General features: G+C 44.5%; 1 long non-coding RNA gene across 3 annotated transcripts in view; it reads left to right on the top strand.

Annotated features, from left to right (window-relative positions):
• Window positions 1–2,235: 2,235 nt before the first annotated feature.
• The window catches only part of LOC118623458, an 82,737-nt gene continuing 77,937 nt past the window's right edge, over window positions 2,236–7,035 (top strand). Inside the window, exon 1 of one of the 3 annotated variants that reach the window (XR_004958286.1) lies at window positions 2,236–2,473. This is a non-coding gene — a long non-coding RNA (uncharacterized LOC118623458). The remainder of the gene's footprint in view (window positions 2,474–7,035) is intronic. The other 2 variants (XR_004958285.1, XR_004958287.1) reach the window with 2 other exon arrangements.

The raw sequence follows: 7,035 nt of genomic DNA, 5'->3' as shown, positions 1-7,035 counted from the left end.
GCTCTAACCGCTGAGCCAAACCAGCCAGGGCTGTTTGTGTTTTTTATTATTATTTTTTACTTCTTTTGTGTGTATGTATCCCTTAATTTATTGTTGTAATAGCACGTCATCTTCCTACTTTTGTCTTTTAGCCGTTGTACTAACTTTATATTTGTTTGATCCATTGCTTTTACTGTTTGTCTTTGTCAGTGAGAATTTTCTTCTTGCCTATATTTTCTTATTCAGATTTTTGATCCTTTCTACTTAAAGAAGTCCCTTTAACATTTCTTTTTTTTTTTCTTTAAACTTTTCATTTTTTTATTTTTTATTTTTTATCCTCACCCGAGGACATTTTTCCATTTTTTGTACAGAGAGAGTGGGAGGGAGAGAGAGAGAGAAACATTGACGTGAAAGAGACGCATCGAGTGGCTGCCACCCTCACGACCAACCAGGGCCGGGGACAAACTGCAACCGAGGTACATGCCCTTAGCGGGAACCGAACCCAGGTCTCTCCGGACCGCAGGCCGACGATCTAACCGCTGAACCAAACCGGCCAGGGCTAACATTTCTTATAATACTGGTTCAGTGGTGATGAATTCCTTTAGTTTTTTCTTGTCTGGGAAACTCTTGATCTGTCCCTAGATTCTAAATGATAGCCTTGCTGGGTGGAGTAATCCTGGTTGTAGGTCTCTGCCTTTCATCATTTTGAATACATTGTGTCATTTTCTTCTAGCCTGCAAAGTTTCTCTTGAGAAATCAGCTGACAGTCTTATGGGAACTCCCTTATACACATCTAACTGCTTTTCTCTGGCTGCTTTTAAGGTTCCCTGGTTGGGCCCTGGCCGGTTTGGCTCAGCGGTTAGAGTGTCGGCCTGCGGTCCTGAGAGACCCGGGTTCGGTTCCCGCTAAGGGCGCGTACCTCAGTTGCAGTTTGTCCCCGGCCCTGGTCGGTTGTGCGGGTGGCAGCCACTCGATGTTTCTCTCTCTCTCTCTGTTCCTCTCTCTCCCTCCCACTCTACCTGAACAAAAAATGGAAAAATGTCCTCGGGTGAGGATAAAAAAAAAAAAAGATTCTCTGGTTGGCCCTGGCCAGTTTGGCTCAGCGGTTAGAGCGTTGGCCCACAGACCAGAGAGTCCCGGGTTCGGTTCCCACTAAGGGCACGTACCTTGGTTGCAGTTTGTCCCCAGCCCTGGTTGGGGTCATATGGGTGGCAACCACTCCATGTGTCTCTCTCACGTTGATGCTTCTCTCTCTTCCTCCCTCTCTCCCTCCTGCTCTATCTAAAGATAAATGCAAAAATGTCCTCGGGTGAGGATAAAAAAAAAAAAATTCTCTGTTTTTAACCTTTGGCCTTTTAATTGTGATGTATCTTGACATGAGCCACTTTGGGTTCATCTTGTTTGGAACTTGCTATGCTTCTTGGATTTGTTGTCTTTTTCCTTCATCAGATTAGGGATGTCGTTATTTCTTCAAATAGGTTTACAATCCTTTGCACTCTTTCTTCTCTTTCTGGCACCCCTATGATGCAAACGTTGACATGCTTGATGTCCCAGAGGTCCCTTAAACTATTCTCTCTCTTTTTTTTAATCCTCACCCGAGGATATTTTTCCATTGATTTTCAGATAGAGTGGGAGGAAGGGAGGGCAGGACACACACACACACACACACAGAGAGAGAGAGAGAGAGAGAGAGAGAGAGAGAGAGAGAGAGAGAGAGAGAGAGGAGAGAGAGACAGACATTGATGTGATAGAGAAACATCAATCAGTTGTCTCCCATATGTGCCCCAACCAGGAATTGAACCTGCAAACTTTCTGGTGTATGGGATGACACTCCAACCAATTGAGCCACCCAACTGGGGCTCTCCCTCCCGAATCTTAACTGCCACACCATGGGTGTGGGAACTGCTGGTTCTGCATCTCCACCCTTTCTATCAGTCGCGTGGCTTCTTTATATCTTTAGTTATAGGAATTCTGTTCAGCTAGTCTTCAGGTGCTTCTCAATGATAGTTGTTCTAAATTTAGTTGTACATTTGATATGATTGTAGGAGGAGGCAATCATAACCTGTACCTACTCCACCATCTTGACCAGAATGAGTTTTTCTTGTTATTTTTACTGTTCTGTTATCTTACAGAGACTGAAGAAACATGCCTTAAAATTTTTGACCAGGATATGTAAGAGAAAAAACTAAGTTGAAGGCTTATTCTTGGTTTTGTATTTGATTAAATTCTTTTTTTGAGTCCAGAACCAACATGTATGAGCCTTCTTCCCTTTAGCAGAGCCATTTAATATGGTTTTTGGATATGCAGTAGTAGGCCTATAGCCTGCTTCATAATTAAGGTAAGGTTGCTGATTGCTCAGCATAATGAAGAGAACATTTTCAGTGTGCAGAGGAAACTGGGCAAGAGAGAAGAAAGAAGCAGGCAGCGCACAGTCCAACAACATGGCAGATGGCCAGGTCTGAGCCAAAAATACGTCTGTGAGAGTTTCATTGTGGTGAGTTGACCCAGAGTTTTTAAGAACAGTGATATCTAATGTTTGCTTTTATGCTGTTTTATCATTGCTATATTGATCTGTGTCAAAGATTGCCTCTGTTAACCCCACACTTTAATTAACAAGGCAGCAGTGTGGGCTGTGGTAGTCTGGGAGGTTGGTCACATGGTGGGGCATTAAAGTCGGGGTCAGTGAAAGGACAGCTACCTTGTCGTATCAACCATCTGAGGTTGTCATGGTTGGTGGCATTACATCAAAGGAGGCTGTTAGTTGGGGCTTACAAGGGGAAAGGGAATAGAAGCCTAGGGCTGAGCTGACATCAGTGGGTGGTAGGCAAGTGATATTGGAGCAACTAGTTGCAGCATGAACTGATCCAGGGACAGACAAGGAACAAACTTCCTGTTCCCCACATATTTTAGTGGGAGGTGATACTTAAAAAGGAAGCACAGTTGGGGTGTTACTGTGGGGGAGGATATGATCAGATTGGGTGTGGCTTTATAAGCAGGGCAAGATGACAAACCTTGCTATGACAGACAGCAGGTTCAGCGGACTTGTTTTACACACCCTGGTCAATCAGGCTGTGCAGTCAGGTGCTGAGAGGGCAGTGAAAATGCACTGGGCAGGTGACTGCAAAGGCCTGTGCCTGGGTTTCCTCTGCCTTTTCTAGGCCTCTCTTCTCTCCTGCATTGTCATTTCCTTTCTTTGTGGATCACTGCCATAAGCAGACAGATGTGCTCTGGGGTAGTAGGTAGCTTCCAGAATGGCCTCCATCATCCCTGTCTCCTGTATTCACACCCTTGTTTAGTCCCCTCCCCTTTACTCTTAGCTGGATTTAGTGCCATGCTTCTAGCAAAAAAAGTGGCAGAGATGGTGGCCTAGTCCTTTCAATGTTAGGCTATCAAAAGACTTCTGTCCTGCCTTGGCCGGTTTGGCTCAGCGGTCAGAGAGACCCGGGTATGGTTCCCGCTAAGGGCACGTATCTCAATTGCGGTTTGTCCCCGGCCCTGGCTGGGTCGTGTGGGTGGCAACCACTCGATGTGTCCCTTTCACGTCGATGTTTCTCTCTCTCTCTCTCTCCCTCCCACTCTATCTGAACAAAAAATGGAAAAATGTCCTTGGGTGAGGATAAAAATAAGAACCACCACCTTCCTTGTGGGTGAGGAGGAAAAAAAAAAAAAAGACTTCTGTCCTGAACATTCTCTCTGGCTCTCCTGCCCTGAGGGAAGCTGGCTGCCACGTCGTGGACCCTATGGCCCTATGGAGTGGCCTCCAGCAGGAGCCAACGAGGAACTGAAGTCCTCAATCTAACAGCCCACAAAGAACCAAATCACTGCCATGTGAATGAGCTGGGAAGCACCTCTTCACCTGCTCCAACCACCCAGCGGGACCACAGTTCTGGTTAACATCCTAACTGCAACCTCGTGAGAGACTTTAAGCCAGGCACCCCACTAAGCTACACTCAAGATTCCTGACCCACAGAAACTGTGAAACAATAAGTTTTTGTTATTTTAAGCCACTAAGTTTTGGAATAATCTGTTACGCAGTGACAGGTAATACATCTTGTTTTTCCTGCCATTCAAGGTGTTACCGGACAGGGACCAGCCCCGAGCACGTCAGCCCCAGGCCTACTGGTTCTTGACTTCGTGTAGAAAGATTTCACAACACGAGTTTGGGTGGGTTTGAGAGTATGTTTATTAAAGCTGGGGACAGTGAGACCAAGGAAGGACTTAGGGTAGAAGAAACAGGAGAGAGCCTGGGTGGCGCTGTGCTCTGGCTCTCTAGAAACATTACAGGACAGAGGTGAGCCACGGCGGGGCTGCTGTCAGCCCGCGAGGAGTCAGAGAAAAATAGAGCCTTGGAGACAGGATTGGGGGTGAGCCCAGGTCCTGCTGCTGCTGCCCACTGCTCCCCTGCTTGCAGGTCTCTTGGGGACCCTTAGAGTTTAGGAAGAAATAAAAAGTTCATGCCCAGAAAGGAGCCTGGGCATGCTCTAGAGTGAGGCTTTGTCCTGAGGGCTTTTTATGACCCCACCCCCTTTTCCCTACAGGTGAGAATCTTAGGGGAGGGTTTTAGTAGAATATTCATCAGCTTTCCAGCATTCAGCAGCATTTTTAATATGCTGATGTATCAAAATGAGTGTACAGGGGAGTTTTGGGTTATCATTTGGTCGGTTTCATTATTTTATTTTTATCTTGGGTCTGGCTTAAATGTTTTTTTTTTTGTTTTGTTTTGTGTTTGTTATTTGTTCCTTGACTTTATCTGTCCTTGGGTTTAGCTGGCACAGATGGCATTAATTGGGTCTTTGTTCTCTATTTTCCCAGGCCAGGGTGATTTAAACTATGTATTCTCTAGTTAGGCAGGAGGGATATAAGCCATTTGCTCTCAAGTGTCCTTGGTTGGGGAAGATAAGGTCTTGTGGTTCATAAGCTGGCTGTGAACTGCCCAAACTGCTTGGTCTTGTTTAATTTTCTTGTCTCAGTTTCCCCATTCCACTTTCCCAGGAATTTTCCTAGCTTCATACTATGCTGCCACAGAAGGAGGGTGGGAACAGGGTTGACTGGGTCTGGAGTTGGGGGAGGATTTATTTTTTCTTTTTCTTTATTGATTTTAGAGAGGAAGGGAGAGGAATGTGCCCTGACTGGGAATTGAACCGGTGACCTCTTGGTGCATGGGTCGATGCTCAGCCACTGAGCCACACTGGCCAGGTGAGGATTTTTTTTTTTTTTGGTGGTACGTGCGCCTAGCAGGAACCGAACCCGGGTCTCTCTGGTCCGCAGGCCGACGGTCAGCCGCTGAGCCAAACTGGCCTGGGTGGTGAGGATTTATTTTTTCTAGGTGTCCCCTGACTGGGAATCAAACCAGCAATCTTTTGGTATATGGGATGATGCTCCAATCAATTGAGCCACCCAGCCAGGGCCTAGAAATCTTTTTAATAAAAATATTTTATTATATAGACATGAAATAATAACAATATAGACATTCATGTACCCACCACTTTATTCACTATTTTGTTTTGTTTTTGTTTTTTTAATCCTCACCCAAGGATATTTTTCCATTTATTTTCAGACAGAGTGGGAGGGGGAGGGAGAGAGAGAGAAAAACATCGATGTGAGAGAGACACATCAACTGGTTGCCTCCTGCACAACCCCGACCAGGGCCAGGGACCAAATGGCAACCGAGGTACGTGCCCTTGGCTGAAATAGAACCCGCGACTCTTTGGTCTGCGGGCCGATGTACTAACCGCTGAGCCAAACTGGCCAGGGCTACTATTTTTGTTTTATTAAATATTTAATTCATAAGAAATAATTTTTATAGTACAATATATGTATAGTTTAAATAATAACAATATAAGGAGACACATTTAGGAAAAAGACCATTATCGCTACTTTTGAAATTCCCTGTGTACCCTCCCTATTCTATTTCTCTCTCTTTCTCTTAGAGCTAAACAGTATTCTGAATTTTATATTTGTTATTCCATTGATTATAAACCTGGCTGTACAATATGGTAGCCACTAGGCACAGGTGACAATTTAAGTTAAAAAATTTTTTTAATTGATTTTAGAGAGAGAGGAAAGGGGAGAGAGATAGAAACATCGATGAGAGAGAACATTGATTGGCTGCCTCCTACACGCCCCCCACTGGGGATTGGGCCCACAATCTGGGCATGTGCCCTGACTGGGAATCGAACCTGCAACCTCTTGGTGTATGGGTCGATGCTCAACCAGTGAGCCACACTGGCTGGGCGAAAATTTAAGTTTAAATTTAAATGAAATAAAACTTCATTCTCCTTAGTCACATTAGCCATATTTTAAGTGCTCATTAGTCACATGTAGCCAGTGGTTACCATACTGAATAGTAAACTATGGAATATTTGCATCATTGTAGAGAGTTCTGTTGGATAGCAACATATTGTTTAGTTTTGCATGTTTTTGAACTTTATATATATTGAATCATGCAGTGACTTCTTTTGCAGCTAGCTTTGTTTAATTAAATATTAGGGTTTTTTTTTTAGTTTTTTTTTTTTATCCTCACCCGAGGACATTTTTTGTTGTTGTTCAGACAGAGTGGGAGGGGGAGAGAGAGAGAGAGAGAAACATCGATGTGAAAGGAACACATCGAGTGGCTGCCACCCGCATGACCAACCAGGGCCGGGGACAAACTGCAACCGAGGTACATGCCCTTAGCAGGAACCGAACCCTGGTCGCTATGGACTGCAGACCGATGCTCTAACTGCTGAGCAAAACTGGCCAGGGCAGTATTGGGTTCTTTATATTCATTTATGTAGTTATCTATATTTGTAATTCATTTATTTTTACTACATATGGTGTCTAAATGGCACAATATATTTATCTACATCATAATTTTTTTTTTTTAATCTTTATTGTGGAATGTATTACAGATGTTCCTCATTTCCCCCCCATTAACCCCTTCCTCCCCACTCCTGCCCCCCTCCTGCCTTTTCCCACACTGTTGTCTGTGTCTATTGGTTATACATATATACATATAAGTTCTTTGGTTTATTTCTTCCCTGCCCCAACCCCCTGCCCTTTGAGGTTTGTCAGTCT

This window comes from Molossus molossus, unplaced genomic scaffold (assembly GCF_014108415.1).
Source record: "Molossus molossus isolate mMolMol1 unplaced genomic scaffold, mMolMol1.p scaffold_m16_p_10, whole genome shotgun sequence".
NCBI lineage: Eukaryota > Metazoa > Chordata > Mammalia > Chiroptera > Molossidae > Molossus > Molossus molossus.
The sequence above is the reverse complement of the archived record's forward strand: the minus strand, read 5'-3'. Positions and strand labels throughout refer to the sequence as shown.